General features: G+C 50.4%; 1 protein-coding gene across 1 annotated transcript in view; it reads left to right on the forward strand.

The window, feature by feature from the left end:
* The first annotated feature begins 206 nt into the window (after nt 1-206).
* The window catches only part of PTPRA (protein tyrosine phosphatase receptor type A), a 115,403-nt gene continuing 98,136 nt past the window's right edge, over nt 207-17,473 (forward strand). The window contains exon 1 of the mRNA XM_066317452.1: nt 207-438. The gene's annotated coding sequence lies outside the window, so the exon portion shown is untranslated. The remainder of the gene's footprint in view (nt 439-17,473) is intronic.

Raw genomic sequence — 17,473 nt, forward strand, 5'->3', positions numbered from 1 at the left:
CTCCGGCTTTCCCGTAGCATCCCACCAAAACATTTTGTTTGTAATTGATTTCCCACTCCGGAATTTTGGGAAGCGGGCTCGGGGAGCGCAGTGCCGCCTCCGCGCCACCAGGGGGCAGCACCGCCACGCGCCGGAGGCCGGCGTGACCACGCCCATCGGCCACGCCCACGGGCACGCCCCGGGCACGCCCCCGGCCCGGAGCCGCACGATGGCGGCGGCAGCGGGCGGGCGGCGGCGGCGGCGCCGCTGAGCGCCGGGAGAGCCCCGAGGGGCGGCGGGGGCTTCCCGCACCCCTTCCCCTTCCCTCACGTCCCCTTCCCCTCTTCCCCCGACCCCCCCGCGCCCTCCCCCGCTGCGCCGTCCATGGTTACGAGCGGCCGCCGCGGCCTCGCAGCGGAGCCGTTTGGGCGGGAGCCGGCGAGGGAGCAGCGGCCGCAGGTGAGCGGGGAGGGGGTCGCAGGTGACCCCCGGGGATAGGCACGGGGTTGTTGCCGTGGCGTGGGAGTCTCGGAGGGGGCGGGGGGCGCGACCCACGCGTGTCCGTGGAGTTGGGTCATCCCCACCCTGCCCACGCTGAACTTGTGGTTTAGTATTTGCGTATTTGTAGGTGTATTTGTCGGTGATAGTCATGATTTCTAGAAGTGATCGCGGGCTGTGGCTCTTGGACTTGCTCCATTGGAGCGAGTCCAGAGGAGGCCACCAAGTTGATCGGAGGGATGCAGCACCTCTCCTGCGAGGAAAGGAGGAAAGGCTGAGAGAATTAGGATTGTCAAGCCTGGAGAAGAGAAGAATCCGGGGAGACCTAATGGGGTCTAATCTCAGTACTTTAGGGCAGCTCGCAAGAAAAATAGAGAGACTTTTCACAAGGGCCTGGAGTGACAAGATATGGGGGAACAGCCTCACACTGAAAGAGAATAGGGTCAGATTAGATGTTAGGAAGAAATTCTTCCTTGTGTGGTTAGTGAGGCCCTGACACAGGTTGCCCAGAGAAGCTGTGGCTGTCCCTGGATCCCTGCAAGTGTCCAAGACCAGGTTGGATAGGGCTCTGAACAACTTGGGATAGTGGAAGGTGTCCCTGCCCATGGCAGGGGAATGGAACAAGATAGACTTTAAGGTCCCTTTCAACCCAAACCATTCTATGATTCTATGAATTTCCACCTGTGGGTTTGCAGTGACCCACGAGGGTCCAAGCTGGGGACACCCCTCCAAGACCCCAAAAACAGCTGCAGGGCAGGGCCACCATGGCCACAGTCTCCTGCCACCACCTACCACCGCCCTGCTGCAGGATGGCTGAGCTTCTTGGACACCTCCACTCAGGACTCTGGTGCTTCTGGTCAGTGAGGAGCCCTCCTTACCCATGGTCTGACCACGCACCCCTTGGCAGATCCAGGCCATGCTGGTGGCCAAAGGCTTCTTTTGGGACCGATATTCCAGCCTGGGGGCTTGTGGCCTGGCTGCTCCCTGTGCCATCCCTCTGGGAGATGCTCTGTGTTGGAGCATTGGAAGGGACACCCTCCTGGCTGTGAGGTCCGAGGGTTCTGTCCCTTCCTTCAAGGTTCTGTCCCCTTCTCACTGGCTCTTTCTGCTCCTCAAAGGGTGTGTCCCCTTCTTGCCACTGCCTCTGCGCATCCCAAACGGGAATCCCAGATGGGAATGTCTGTGCTGCCCCTCTCCAAGCTCTCCCACGCTTGGGTAGTTGCATCCTCCCTCCTCGGCCAGCACTTGCTTGTTTCTGATCTTGGATGTCATCGAGGGTGGAAAATGTGACAGGAAGGAAGGGAGGCTTTTTTTCCCTCCTGCTAAATATGGACTGACATTAAAAATCCAAATAGTGTCGCGAAAGGAATCCCAGCCTCTGTTTGTCGAGGGAGAGAAAGCAATGTTTTCTGGCTTTTGGGTTCCAGCTGGGAAGTTTCGCAAGGAGTGGTGGAGTCCTTGCCGGGAGCCTCAGGAATTTACTGAGCTTGTTCACAGGACGCTCTCTGCAGCGTCTTACGCTAAAAAAAAATTAGTCATCCCTTCTCTGCCTGCCCGTGGCTTGGGGGGAGCTTGCTGCGAGCATGCAGGATGCTTGGAAATATTTAAGGATTTTTTTTCCTGATGTACAAGGAGTTCTAGAAACGACAGGAAATAAAACTGCGGCCCCAACAGGAGTTTTTCATCTTTATTTTAATTCCTGTCGGTGCAGCGGCCAGTGGGAGGGAGGGGAAGGATGTGCTCGGGGGGGCTGCAGCCAGGTTTGCAGAGAGGATTTGTCTGTCTCTGTCAAGCATCAGACGCAAACTCATGCTGTTATTCCCAGAGAGATTGGGAAATGGGCTTCATGTGGAGCTCTGGGAGGAGAAATGGGATCACAGGGATGGTCATGGCACTTCCAACTCCCTGATGGCTTCTGCTGTGGCCAGGGTGAAGAGCCGGGATGCTTTTTGGGGAACAGGGATCACAGCTCTCCTAGGACATGGGGGTGCTGGGGAGACAGAGACTCAGTGTTGGTGCTGGGCAAAAAGTGGGCACTGCCACCTTCCCATTCCATGTGTTTCTTTCCATCCCTGTTGGAGAGCTTTCTGGGGGAGTGCCTGCAGGTAGCTCCAGGGGTTTTGCCTGTCCTTTATTAAAACAGCTGGTTAAAGCAACTGGTTGGTTACAGTTGGCTGAAGGTGGTGGAGTCATCATCCCTGGAGGTGTCCAAGGAGCTACTGAATGTGGCGCTCAGTGCTCTGCTCTGGTGACAAGGTGGGGATTGGTCACGGGTTGGAGTTGTGAGGTGATGATCTTGGAGGTCTTTTCCAACCTAAATGACTCTGAGATTCTGTGAAAGCAGTGAGGGATCCTGGGAGGTGCTGGAATAGATGTTTCCCGTTTCCGGGGCACTGGTGCTGGGTTTTGTTCCCAGACTAAGAAGACACAGCTCTGCCTTCCTGAAACATCCCTCACAAATAACTGCATCTCTGTGCTGCTCCATGATACTGGTCCGTGTCCAGCATCAACATCCTTGTGCACGAGTGGTTTGAATTCCCTCTCTCCCTGTCTCCTCCTGCTGCCAGCCTACATCTGTTCTGCTCCGACCCTCCGTGTTTCCAGTAGGGTGGTCCATCCCAATCCAGTGGGGAGGGCACAGGTTGTGTGTGACCTCTGCTTTGTTTGGACGAGCCAGTGTCACTGTCATGGTCTCTGTGATGCTTCAAAACACTGGGGAAGCAGTGGGGTGGGATATTTTTTGTGGAACAGGGCACCTGTAGTGCTTCCATAGGGTCAGGAGTGGCACCAGCTGCTGCCTGGTCCCCCCCTCCTGGTGTGACACGGGCAAGAGGTCAGCCATCTCTGGCAGCTGCTCTCTGGGCTCATTCACAAATCGCATTTTCCTCTGGAAATAAAACAAATCCCCGGGCTTTCCTCTCACAGTGGAAGTCATTTGAAGGCAACCAGGTCCGTAAGCATCCCCAAAGCCTGCAGACAGGAAGAGACACTTGAGTGGAGAGGTAGGAAATGTCCGCATTTAGAGCAGTGGCTGATTCATCTCCTGCCCTTAACTCTTTCCCCTCCGACTTTAGTGGGATCCAGTTGGTTTGCTTCAAGGCTCAGAGCCCAAGGAGGCTCTGGCTGGATCAGAGAATGCTGCTGGGCTTTGTACATCGTGTTTACGTGGCTTGGGGTGGAAAAGGAACGGGGTGTGCGGTTATCTGAATTGGGTAACTGGAACGTCAGCAGTCACATTAGGGAGGATTAATATTTAATATATAGGGTATGAACCATTGTGCTTAATCACTATCTGAAGGGCTTAGGAAGAGATTTAGTGATAAGCAAGTGATTCCTGAGCTGTCCAGAATGATTTCTTGCATCTTCCTCTGGAGCAGCTGGTCTTGCATATCGCTGGAGGCTGGTGTGATCCTGTTCTTCCTGATGGCTCCAGTTTTTGTAAGTGGGTAGAGTGGCTTTCATCACGAGTGTTCATTTCTCATTAAACTCACAAATACTCTGGAAGCCCTTTTTCTCTGATGCAGCTCACGTGGCTGGACTGTCAGCTGTGGTACCTGTCAGCACTTGAAACTTTTGTGTGTGGCCAAAGCTCATGGGAAACATGTCGTGGGATCCATGGACATTGTCACTGTCACATACATCTGCCCAGGCACTAGTGCAGAGACAGCTCATTCATTTTTTTGTCTGTCCAACCTGTTTAGGGAGCCTTTCATGTCATCTCCAGGTTCCCACCATGGTCCTGGAACTCCCCATGAGAGCAGTGCTGCTTTCCACAGCTGCTCCATGCTGCTTTACATGGGTTTTTTCTGCAGCGTGAGGTGTCTGGTAGTACAGCAAGGTGGGGGCTGCCCCTTCTCAGCGGGGAATTGCTGTTTGTGCAGGGAGGAGGTGATGGTGGGTAGTGCTGTGTCCAGGGCTGGGCTCCTCAGCACAATAAAGGACTGAGAGCAACTCCAGAAGAAGCAATAAAGATCCTCCAAGGGCTGGAGCCAGGCTGAGAGAGCTGTGGGTGTTCAGCTGGCAAAGAAAAGGCTCCAGGGAGACCTCAGAGCCCCTAAAGGGGCTTCAGGTGAGTTGAAGAGGGACTTGGGACAGGACAAGGGGAATGGCTTCCCACTGCCAGAGGGTGGGTTAGACTGGATGTTAGAAAGAAATTTTTGCCTGTGAGGGGGGTGAGGCCCTGGCACAGGTTGCCCAGAGAAGCTGTGGTTGCTCCATCCCTGGGAGTATTAAAGGCCAGGCTGGAAAGGGCTTGGAGCAGCCTGGTTTAGTGGAAGGTACCCCTTTACCATCGCTGGAGGCTGAAGCTGGATGCTCTTTCAGGTCCCTTCCAACCCAAACCATGCTGTGATTCCACGATTCTATGCCGGGACATTCAAATGATGCATCTCCACAGCCACATGTGCTGCAGGTTTGGGGGCTGTGTCTCCATGGAGGGAAACCCTCCTTTAGGCTGCAGGAGGATGTGTGCCTGCACCTCCTTCCATCCCTGCCCCACATCAGAGCTCTCCTGGCTGAAAGCATCAGCCACAGCTGTCAAACCCGCCGTGCTGTGGTTGTTCATGTGGTACCTCTGTGTTTATGGCTGCTGCAGTTTTGATGGTGGCAGTTAAAACACCTGAGTGTGGGTTGGGTTTTGGCATACCGGTCGTGCAGAAAATCCTGGTGTCTACTGTAACAGGCATGGAGGTTGGAAATCTTTTTAAAATTGGGACTGCTTTTTTCCCCGAAAGACCTGTGGAAGAATTAGAGAATCAGGGAATGGTTTGGGTTGGAAGGGACCTTGAAGCTCATCTCCTTCCACCCCCCTGCCATGGCCAGGGACACCACTCAGTAGCCCAGGTTGCTCCAAGCCCCATCCAACCTGGCCTTGAGAATGCTCCTTTTATTCTCTGTGCAAACAGATCACTTGCTTAGGCAGCAGCAACTCTTTATTCCAGAATAATTTGTTGTCCTAATTCCTTCCTGTTGAAGCAACTCCATTTTGCATGGAATAATTAGCACTAATTTGGGCCTGGGATGGAAAACAAGAGTTCTCTGATTTCAGAGGAGCAGACAAGAGCGTAACCTCTGCCTTTCCCGTGTGAGTCAGGTCATGCCGTGCCATCTCTCCTCTGAAGCAAAATTAAAACCTGTCCATGAGACCAAACGGTCCAGGTTGGTAGGAGGGAGCAAGAGGTGGAGGAGTCACCAATTTTAAGCCTTTTGCTGTTGCAGGGACCTGAGGACAAGCATAGTGAGGGGGGAATGGAGCAGCACCTCCTTCCTTCTTGGCTGACACTGAGGAACAAATAAACAGAAATGTTCTCACCACGCTGATGTGAAAAGCTGCTTCTGAGCCAGCCTGGCCTATTGGTGGATTCCTGGTGCCCCAGCCAAGTACTTGAGACCTTTTTATTGCAGTAACGAGGACTTCCTCATCCTGCCCCGCAGTCTGACTCCATCCACGGCTATTTTCTGGTCCTTCCAGGAAGACATCCCTGCTCTGCCTTCCTTTGTGTAGGGAAGGGAAACCAGCCAAATCCCTTCTCTGCCCCAAATCCCTGCGTGTCTGAAGAAGGGGGGGTGCAGAGCATCCTTGCTGGTTTACCCGGGAAGCATGAGATGAGAATTCCGGTGCAAAGCTGTTGCAGGCAGGATCTCCCCTGCCTGTCTCCCAGCTTCCTTTCTTGATTCTGGTAGGTTCAGTGTTTGCTGGTGGGGTTGTGAGCCCTGAGGCCATGAGCATTTCTTCAGGATGAGTCCTGGAGGCAGTGGAAATGGGAGATGGCCAGCCTGGAAATCCCAGCTGGCAGAAAACAGGCTTTCATTGGTTTGATACCAGACACCTTGACTGATTGATGCTGCTTAGACAGAGAGTTTTAAGACCTGAATTAATAACTTGAGGGTCCAAGACACTTCTTGGGAATCCAAACTCCATCAGTAAAGGTGTATTATAGGCTCATTGTGGAGGTGCTGCAGCAACATACCTCTGAAAAACAGGGTTTGGCCTGTTGGAACTTGTAGGTTTTGTGTATCCAAGTTAAGTAATAGGTGACAGGAAGGCTGGATCCAGGTATGAGCAGTGAATCAATCAGCACTGGATTGCTCTGGGGTTGAACCAGCCCCCCCTGGGATGACTGTCCTCCCATATCATGCCTGATGTTTTGAAATAGTTTCTGATTGTTCTGATGATCTAAACCCCAGGGGTTTAGCAGACTTTAGGCTCCACCCCATCAGCAGTGACCTTGCTCCAGAGCTGAGGAGAGCAGCAATTCCTGGTGTGACTGCTGAGGGCAGGATATCTCCCTGGGTCTGAGTGTGCTCACATGCTCTTCCCCAGGGAGTTGGGGATCATCTGCCAAAAATGACTTCTAGAGAATCTCCCCAAAACTGACACCCAACCATCCTCACTTGTCCTCTGGGAACACTGATAATGGAATCACAGAATCACAGGATGGTTTGGTTAGAAGGGGTGTTGAAGAACATCTCATTCCACCCTCCTGCCCTGAACAGGGACAACTTCCACTAGCCCAGGTTGCTCCAAGCCCTGTCCAACCTGGCCTTGGACACTTCCAGGGATCTAGGGGCAGCCACAGCTTTTCTGGACACCCTGTGCCAGGACCTCACCACCCTCACAGGGAAGAATTTCTTCCTAATGTCTAATCTAAACCTACTCTCTTTCAGTATGAGGCCATTCCCCCTTCTCCTGCTGCTCCAGTCTCTCTTCATCTTTCCTACAAGCTCCTTTCAGGTCCTGGAAGGCCCCAATTAGGTCATCCCAAAGCCGCCTCTTCTCCAGGCTGAGCAATCCCAGTTCTCTCTCTTTCCTCATAGCCGAGCTGCTCCATCTGTCACACCATCTTGGTGGCCTCCTCTGGACTCATTCCAACAGGCCACAGTGGTGAACTTGCCAGTTAAACAGCAGATCCTCCTGGAATCCCTGGGAATGTGTGGGCTCCATCCCTTGCTTTCCACCTGTATTTCTAGAGGTAGTGTGTCAGTTCCTCCTCTAGGGATTCCAAATACATCAGTCACACACTCAGGGCTGGTAGTACTAATTTGTGTTAGTAAATGCCATCATGGTCCTTGTCAGAGAGGGTTCTGCAGCCAGGAAATCTGTTCCTGGCCCCAGTGTGATTGCAACCAGCTCAAAGTACTGCTTGCTTCCAGTCAGGCATCTCATACTCCATCCCCAAAAGCTCTAATACACCCATGCAGACCCAGCCCTGCACCAGGGACAGGAGCAACAGGGCTGGAGGAGGAAATGACCAACCAAGGCAGGGAAATAGGTGGCAAAAAAAGCCAAGAAGGAACTCAGGTCTGGCTGTTCAGCCAAACCAGGAGCAAAAGGGACAGATCTCCCAGTCCTGATGCTGTTAGAGCTTTCTAGAAGGCTGGAACCCTCAAAGAAGAAAATCCCGCTGCGTAAGAGGAGAAATATGAAGAACAGGATTTGCTTTTTTGTGTGTGTGGGTTTGGGTTTTTTTAAAAAAAGCATTTTAGTGGTTTAGAAAAATTCCAGCAGCGCTCTGGGAAAGCGCAGCCTCCCGTTCCAGGCACCATGTTCAGCACAGGAATATCCTGGCTCTCGACCTGCAGGTCTTGAGGTACCATAAATTTTTCTGGTGATAGTGTGTGGCAGACCAGCATGCAAAACTTTTCCTGCTGCTTAACAATTTGAATCATGTTTTATCACGCCAGCAGATAATCATCTCACTCATGTTCCAGAAGCGAAGCTCTTGTGGATGTGTTTGAGAAGCCTGGAAATAAATATATTCACATGTGTTTGCCAGTGTTGTTGAACACATGGTGTGTCTCAGAGCCTCTGGATTTCCCTCTCTTGCAAACTGGCCACTCATGAAAGCTCAGAAGTACAGTTTTAGTCCAAATTCTGCAGTTTCATACCCCTTCCATATCAGACAATAATGCCATGCTCTAAATGATGAATTAGAGATGAACGGAGATGAGATAGAAATTAATAATAAATTGGAAAGCATGGATAATCCTCAAGATTTTCTCTTGAGGAGACTTTAAACCTATTTGGCTACAGGCAAATAGATGTTTTTAATCCCAGTTGCCATGTAGAATTTACATCCTCGTTCCAATGGCAGGCTGGGATCTTTGGGTGACTTGGTGGCAAGCAGCTTGTCTTTAGATACTGAGACTGGGATTAGAGAGGTTCAGTTATTTTCTAATCTTATCTAGGAGTGTGCTGACAACCCTTTCCATGAAGAAATTTTCCCAAATATCCAATCTAAGTCTCCCTTGATGCAACCCAAGGCCGTTTCCTTCTGTTCTGTCTCTTGTTCCCTGGGAGGAGAGTCTTACCCCCACCTGGCTCCAACCTTCTGTCAGGGAGCTGTATTCAGCCAACTCATTTATCATCTTTCTATACCTGTCTTGGCCTTCGGTGGTTGTGTGGGAGTTATTTTTTGACTCCAGCAGGTACTTGGAGGTGAAATCTGTGTCCCAGCAGTGCTTAAATTTGGGCTGTGCTTCAGGTCTGGCTGTGCAGGTCTGGCCTCCCAGAATCCAACATCCAAACAAATAAAAACAGGAATAATAAAATAAGAAAAGGCTTGCTGAGAAAGAAAAGCAGCTTTGGAAGGGCTAAGGTGAATCTCTGCCCTCCTGAGAGGTAAATAAAATGTACAATCATGTTTTCTCATTTCTCATCCCCATCTCAGCCAAGGCTCCAGAAGGGATGACAAACCTGATGGCTGCCTGAGCATTTTCCACTTTGGATCCATCAGCATTTAGGATGGTTTGGAGGGTCTCCCAAGTGTCCTCATCCCTATTGGTGGCTGTTTTGAGGGTCCTTGTGGGAGTTCATGTCCCTCTGCCAGGGCTGCAGGGGAACTCTTGGTGATACATGGGCAAAATCAGTGCTGCAGGTGCAGGTTCCACAAAGGTGACACTTTTCCTGATCCAGGAGAGGCTGTGGACTCACCTAAGTATCTGATACTGCTTCTTGTGTCCAGGTTTTATCCATGGCATAATGAAGGATTTACTCCTCACTTTCCTCAAAATCTTTTAGAGCAACTTCTGTGCCTGTGCAGAGGTATTTGCTTTTTTTTTCCAGGATATTCTGTGGGGGTTGTTCGAGTTTATGTAACTTCCCATATGTTGCCCTCCTCTTGTAGAAACTTGAAGATAAATTGTGAAATGCAGGGAGCTGCTTTAAACGAGATATATCCTCAGCTGGAGCTCAGCCTGTTTGTGGCCAGAAAAGGGGAACCTGGGAGCCCTCTGTCCCTGTTTCCTCTCTGGCACTGCTGAGCGAGCAGCGTGGGATGGAGCATCTGATGCTGCCCCATTGCCCAGTGCTGGGATGCTGCTGCAGGAGGAGGCTGTGGTGAGCTGGCAGCAGGCTCCAGAGCAGGCACGTGCTGTGAGGGTGGTGGTTTCTCCATGGAGGGGCTGCAGCCCCACCATCATTCGCTGCAAGCTCTTTTCTCCTTTCCAAAGCTGCTGCATTCCCTGTAGTGCCCCTCTGCCCAGCACAGAGGGTGTTTCAGGTGGAGCTTTATGTTCAGTGTTTATTGAACCACTTTGCTGGGCCTGAGCTTGCCAGGTGCTGCTTAGTCTGCATTCCCATGTATATCGTAGAATCATGGAATTGTTTGGGGTTGAAAAGGCCCTCTAAGATCATTCAAACCAACCATTCTCCCAGCACGTCCCAGGCCACCATTGACAATCTGCCCAAGTGCCACATCCACATGGCTTTTAAATCCCTTCAGGGATGGGGACTCCAACACTGTCCTGAGCAGCCTGTTCTAATGCCTGACTACCCTTTCCATGAAGAAACTTTCCCAAATATCCAATCTAAACCTCCCCTGGCCCAGCCTGAGGCCGTTCCCTCTCCTCCTGTCCCTGTTCCCTGGGAGCAGAGCCCGACCTCCCGGCTGTCCCCTCCTGGCAGGGAGTTATGCAGCACCACGAGGTCCCCCCTGAGACTCCTTTTCTCCAGGCTGAGCCCTTTTTCCAGCTCCCTCAGCTGCTCCTGGTGCTCCAGACCCTTCCCCAGCTCCACTGCCCATATCAAGGAGGTCTGAGGGCGCTTGGTGTCTTGCAGATCTGCATTTATTGGCTCCTATGGGACACAAGCTCAGCAGCTGGCAGAAGATTCATGCCTGTTGCTCTCTGCAAATTTGAACAAAGCCCTTCAGTCATCACCCAGGTCATTTCTGGTTATCATTTTTGAAAATGGTTCAGTCGCAAGTGCAAGAGGAATTGTAGGCGGGATGCTGGCAGAGCTTGGAGTCTGCCTTCCACTGGAGAATTATACTGTGTGTAATTAGGGTCTCCAAAAACATCCCTTTCCATTCCCTCTCCAACCCCCCCCCCCCCCCCAGAGCAAAGCCAGGAAGTCCAGCCACTGAACAAACCCCTCTTTTGAACTTCAAGGCTGAGAAACCGAATTTGTCCTTTGACAATTGCACTTGTTTGACCGGTGGACAAAGAATGAGGAACTCTGTGCCACAAGTGGATGGGAGAGGTGGAGAGTCCTGAGGGGAAAAAGTGCTTCGGGGATGAGCCACGCCAGCTCTGATGGTAACTGGCTGGAAATTTCAGCCAGGGCTCCTGGGCAGCCAGGCAGCCTCAGCAGTGCTGGGAAAACTGAGCTCCTCCACATCCAAACCCAGGAATTGACCTATTCTGTGGGTTTTTTGAAGTTACTGCAAGATCATGAGTGTCTTTAGGAAGCCAGGAACTTTGCAGTTGCTCAATACTTGCTCAGCTGCTTTGGCATGGGTTATTTGGAATGATTTTACTTTTGTAGAATGGATTCAGAGTTCCCAGCATGGGATCTTTGGAGATGAGTGTGTTTAACTGCTGTGGAAAGGAGGTCCTTGCAAGGTGGGGCCTGGCTTGGTGACTGTGGCTTCACTAGAGGTGACCTGACAGCAGCCTCTGGGCAGCACAACAGACTAGAACACCAGTCTTGTAGTTTAATCAGTTTAAACTGTCTCTGCTGCACAAAACAAGTTCCTGCCTTTTGCTGCCCAGAATGCCAGATTTTCACAGAGTCACTGAATCATGGCATGATTTGGGCTGGAAAGGATCCTAAAGACCATCTGGTTCCATCTCCTGCCATGGGCAGGGACACCTTCCACTAGCCCAGGTTGCTCCAAGCCCCGTCCAGCCTGGCCTTGGACACTTCCAGGGATCCAGGGGCAGGCACAGCCTCTCTTGTGTTTGAAGGGTGCAAATCTCACTGGCTACAATTTGGCTCAGTTTGGGAGAGAATCTTCAAAATTATGTTTTGAAGCTTTTAAAGATTCATCCTCTTAGGGAACTTGTGATGCTGTGTGTGTGCAGGGGGATTTCATTTTGGGCTATTCAGTGCCCCACAGGCCAAGAAAAATGGCATGGATTTAAGGGAATTTTAAGTTCCTGAAGTCCTGGAATTCCACCCATCTGCGCCAGAGAAGGTACTGCTGCCCAGCTGAGACTGCTGCTTTATATTTGATATTGAACTCCCCCTCCCCTGCTGCTTCATTAAGGCAGTGGAGTTGAAGAAATGTCAGTAATTAACTAATGAAGGACACGGGTGGTAGCGCAGTAACAGCTTCCACAGGTGCATGGCTGTTATTCCAGGGGTTTCAATCCTACATGGAAAGGCCATCTCTGCCACACTCATCACAGCTGTGACTGGTCCCATCCTACATCCAACACTTTCTGTGACACTTCAGCTGTTTCCTGGATGGTCATGGCAAGGCATTCCATGTCCCCCCTTCAAAATGGAACTTCAGGCAGGCTCCCAGCCCTGCCATCAGATCCCAAGCCCAGGTGTAGGAACAGGATTGCCACTTCTACTTTTTTTTTTTTTTTTTTCTATTTTGCCTGTTACAGGAATTGTTGCTGATCTCTTCAAGCATTCCTTGAGCTTTGTCTTCACTGGAGGACTGGGCTGTTGACACAGGGCATTTCCAGGCGGATTGTTTTGCTGGGGAGGTGACAAATGGCAGCTCAACTGCTTTGAGATGCTGTGACCACTTCCCAAGGGAGCACCTGGAATGCAGAGCTCAGGCCTCTGTGTCTCTCCCTGTCATTGAATTCCTTATTCAAGGTTCCTTATTCCTTATCCTGCAGGCTCTGCTCTGGGGAGATTCAGAGTTCAGCCACTGGATTAATGAATTTTGCTGGGTTTTTTGGAGAACCAATCCTGTGTCAAGCCTTGGGAGGCTGCATGGCCTCTGACAGGTGCTGTGGCACAAACCCTTTGCCTTTGGGCTACCGAGTTCCATCCATGGGCCAGCTCTCAGATAACAGTGGCTTTTGCCAAAGGCAGGGTAGTATTTTGTGTCCTTCCTGTAGGAAGCTCTTGCAGTGACCCTCTTGTGGCTCTTCAGCCAGTTCTGAAGCATCTCTGGCTACCCCAATTTGCCTGTGGTCACTTGATATGCAGTTCCAAATGACCCTGTCAAACTGTGGTGTTGGATGCTACATTAGAATCAATTTTTCTTCATTGCTGATGGTTTTACTTGATATATTTTTAGAAGCTGGCTCCTGATTTTGCTTTGAAACAGTCAAAACATTGACTAAAACACTCCAAAGCTTTCAAAGCATTTGAGCTACATTCTCCCCTCAGACATTCTCAGTCAATTCCATCCTAGATCTGACCCCAAATATCTGCTCTGAGCTATGCCCAGGTTGCAGAGCTCCTTGGATCTACCTCCAGGGAGAAATGAAAGGCTTGGGGAACATTGGGAGTGATGCTTTGGGGGAGAGGAACTGAAAATGAATGTGGTAGTTAAATCTGTTCTTGCTAGTAAGAGCCACTTGAATTTATTTTTGGGCACAATTTTGGTCCATCCTATTCTGGAGCTAAATTCATGTCTTGCTTTTTGGATTGTCTCCTCCTTCCCTCTTAGCCTCCAGCTGCCAAACCCTCCCTTCTCCCCCCATGCCCCAGCACACAGAATTGCAGCATCCTGAGCTCCAGCACTGCAGATGTGCCAGATGAAGACACTGAGTTCACGCAGGTCTCAGTTTTGGAAGCAACAAAAAAACGATGACTTGAGAAAAACCTTCATGTTGGTACTGAATTTTATCAGAGCCCAGCAATGTGGAACAGGCACCTCGGAAGCTTCATGCCAGAGAGCTCCCAAGTGTTGCTGCTGTTCATGGAATGGTTTAGGTTGGGAAGACCTTAAAGACAATATATTCCCACCAGCAGGGACACCTTCCACTAGACCAGGTTGCTCCAAGGCCATCCAACCTGGCCTTAAAGCCACAAACATCCTCTACTTTTGAAAATCTGTCCCCTACATGGTCTTTGTAGACAAAATCACACACTGAACACTTGCCCACTTAATTCTCACATCTGTTATTTTTCTTTCCTCTGGGTAGGGCTGTTTCTCAGCAGCTTTGAGCCCAAAGATGCCTATTTGTTAAGTGTTTCCTGGCTGCAGAGTTGAAACTCTTTAATATTTCTGTCTTCTGCAAGCTCTCTTCCATGAACTTTCCTTCACTCGCCACCCTTCTCCCATTTAACAAAGCCTGCCTTGCTCACAGATTTGGTACCTGATTGTGGCTCTTCACAATCAGGGACTGGGGTTACTGCCATTGTGCCACACCAGGCTGCTTGCTGTCCCCCGGGAAAAGGGGATAGATGTGAAATAAAAGGAGCAGTCAGTGCTTCCACACTTGTTGAGAAATGCTGGCTTTTGATATGCCCAAAGCCTGAAGTGTCTTGCTTGGAGAACAGGTCTGATGTGCCTAATGGTGCTGGCCACTCCCCACTCCAGTTCCCTATCGCCTGGTCCAAAAAGGATATATTCCCTCAGAAGCAGGGGCTCATTCAGCCCACTTTAGGTAATGGGCAGCTGAGGAAGCAATACTTGATTTTTTTCCTAGAATAAAACATCCTGCAGGGGCTTCCATGTTTAATAATAATCCACAAAACCTTGTGGTCTTTGATTTCAAGTGCTGTGAGCTGAACTGAGTGATTTAGTCACAGAATCACGGAATGTTTTGGGTTGGAAGGGACCTTTAAAGACCATCCCATTCCAACATCCTGCCATGAGCAGGGACATCTTCCACTACACCAGATTGCTCCAAGCCCCATTCAGCCTGGCCTTGGACACTTCCAGCGATGGGACAGCCTGAACAATCTGTGCCAGTGCCTCACCACCCTCACAGGGAATAATTTCTCCCTAATATCCAATCCACACCTACTCTCTTTCAGTCCTGTTCTCCAACCTCCCTTTCACCTCAATGTCAGCTGTGCCTCTTTCACCATTAACATCTGCACTTAATATTCCCACTTCCTGCTTAATAACTGGGGGGGTCAAGCCCTGTCTTGTCCAAATTGGGTGTTCTCTGGGGCCAGCAGCAGCACTGGCCCCTCCATTAGTCCCTGGCTGAGCAGGGAGCGCCGCCGCCCCAGTGCCAAAAGGAAACAAAGGTGCAAAGACCTTTGTTTCATGGCAGGGGTGAGCTGATGTAAGATGGAGCTGGTGTTGTTTTGGAGAGTTTATTTTTCTGTTTCCTCCTTTCTGCACGTGTTGGACCACATCTGGTGGTGAGTGAGGCAGCTCAGCTTGCTTACCTTGGTGTGAACACGGTGCTCCGGCACCGCACCCTGTCTGGCCAGAGTTTTGGCAGGCTGGCAAACAAGCTGTCCCACTGTGACTGGCACAGAGCCTGGCACAGGTAGCTCTGGGAGTGTTTGGGGTGGGGGGTGAGGAAAAGGGAGTTCTAACCTGGTGGCAGTGTCCTGTGTGATCATCACCACAGAATTCCCAGCTCTGGTGCCCTGCATGCCTGACTCCTGCCTCTGGTTCGGCTGAAGTGAAAATGTGGGAACCAGATGTGACCTGCCAACACTATCTTGTTTAACACCCTATCTCCAGATGTTTCTAGCTTGTAGTGCTAATTTCCCCTTGCAGTTATCCAAGGGGCAAATCCAAGATGCTTGGTGCTTTTAGAAAGAGGAGTCCCAACTGACCTTAATGTTATCTCTTGCTTTGCTCAATCCCACATCTCTTGCGTCCACGTAGGACAAGCCTGTCTATCTCCAAACTGTCCCTTCCATCTCAAAAGCATCTTACAGTGAAATTTTTTCTTCATTATCCGGGTGAGAGGATTGAAAAGCAAGAAGAATCAGATTTTTGCCCAGGAAATTTTGTACTTTGCAAGGGCCAAGTACATCCTTTTTATCACCGCATCATTTTTAGAAGGCTGTAAGAACAGCTTTCTCCAAGGGATGCTCTTCCCTTGGGACTGCACATGTTTTTCTTAAATTTCACCAGCACGTGACCACAGGGCAAGGAAGGACTCTCAGGGCTGTTCCTAACTCCCTTTGAAAGGCAAGCTGTTCTTTCAGCCTCTTGCAGAATCACTCTTGACAGGAGACACTGCAATCAGGCTGCAGAGGTAATTGCATTTGTAATGTGAAAGACAGAACAGGGTCTACAATTCTCATCCTTGACAGGCTCTGTGGGGACTCGAGGTAGTCCAAAAAAAAAAACAACCCCAAACCAACAGACCCAACCATTGCTTCTGACATTTGTGATTGGTCTGGGCAAAACATTAGGAAACAACATACTCGAGGGGACAAGATGATCTCATACAGCTGACTTTAAAGCAACATACTCCCCTGGAAACTTGTTTCCGTGCCTATTCCAGAGCACTGGCTGCTGCCTGGATCTCCCCTGGCCCAGCTCAGCTTAGTCAGCAAGTTCAGTTCAACTTCTGCCTTTTATTTTGTGCCTGTACCTGAGTTAGCTCCATTCCTCAGTAACCAGCTCTTTGTCAGAGGAAAGGCTTCCAGGATGCTGCCAGCAACTCATTGTCCATTTCCTGAGGAGAACTGCTTGCTTTTAAGTAGTTTGCCTGAAATCTTGGCTATTCCAGTGCAGCTAAGGCTTCCTGTGTTGGTTGGCTTTCTTGGGATGAAGTTCCAGCCACCCACACGCACTGTCTGCACTAGTTAGTTCTGAGTCTGGAGAACAAATCTCTGCTGTAGGGTTTCACCATCGCCGTGTTGTTGTTCCTCTGACATTGCGATATGTGACCATCCTCGATGTGGCAACTGATCTACAAGCAGTAGCTCCCCGTTGTTTATTGCTGTTGGATTTTGAGGGGTGTGGACGCAGGAGCCTGGGCTGGAGCAAGCTACAGGGGTTGGATGTAGCAGTGTTGAAGAAAAGTCACATTTGAGCCTAGTGACTTTGAGCGAGGATGCTTCTGCCATGGCACATCCTCCCTGGTCCTTCCTCAAGTGCAGATCAGACCTTTATGATGTTCACAGCTCTTGAAGGCAGTGGAAGGGTCTTGGCATCCCAAATGGAAATGAGCTTGTTTGCATCCAAGTTCCTCAAGGTTTTCCTCTAATAAAGCCTTGGCGTTCCCTATTTGGCTGGCTGGAGCACCAGGCTGGTTTCGTTCTTTTGTGTCACCAGAGGTGTGGTGTGGACTTTCCCAACAGAACATTGTTCATTCAATCCCATTTTTTGAAAAAGAATAGAACAGATTATCTTCTCAAGGCCTGACTCTTGCTGGTTTTTCAGGAGCAGGTGCCAGCAGCTGGTGTGGCCATGAATGAAGTGATACAGCAGAAGCTTGTCCAGAACTGACTGTAACTTTCTCTCTGCCTCTGAAGGATTTACCCTCCCTGAAAGGTTTCCATATTCATTAAATCCACCTGTAGCAATGAAACCTGAAAAAAACATGAACTCCCACCTCTAGCAGACTGGCTGGTGTTGGTGTTGTTTGGTTTTTTAACTGGGGAGAATGAGTCAGCCTGTCCTCAGAAAGCACCAGGACTATTGGCACCGTTTGACCACCAGTTTCCTGTTGCTCCCTTTTGTTCCTCTCTTCTTCCTTTTGTAAAAGCTTTTAGGGCCTGGGTGCACATTTGGGAGAGTGTCTGGATGCTTCCCACTACTGGAACTCTACTGTGTGTGTCTTCTCTGCTTATTTTTTTCAAAAGGGGGACCAGAAAGATGCAGAGATCAAGACCTTGTCCAAACCTCAACTTCTAGAATCATAACTCTAGCTGCTG

This window comes from Sylvia atricapilla, chromosome 4, assembly GCF_009819655.1.
Source record: "Sylvia atricapilla isolate bSylAtr1 chromosome 4, bSylAtr1.pri, whole genome shotgun sequence".
NCBI classification, from domain to species: Eukaryota; Metazoa; Chordata; class Aves; order Passeriformes; family Sylviidae; genus Sylvia; species Sylvia atricapilla.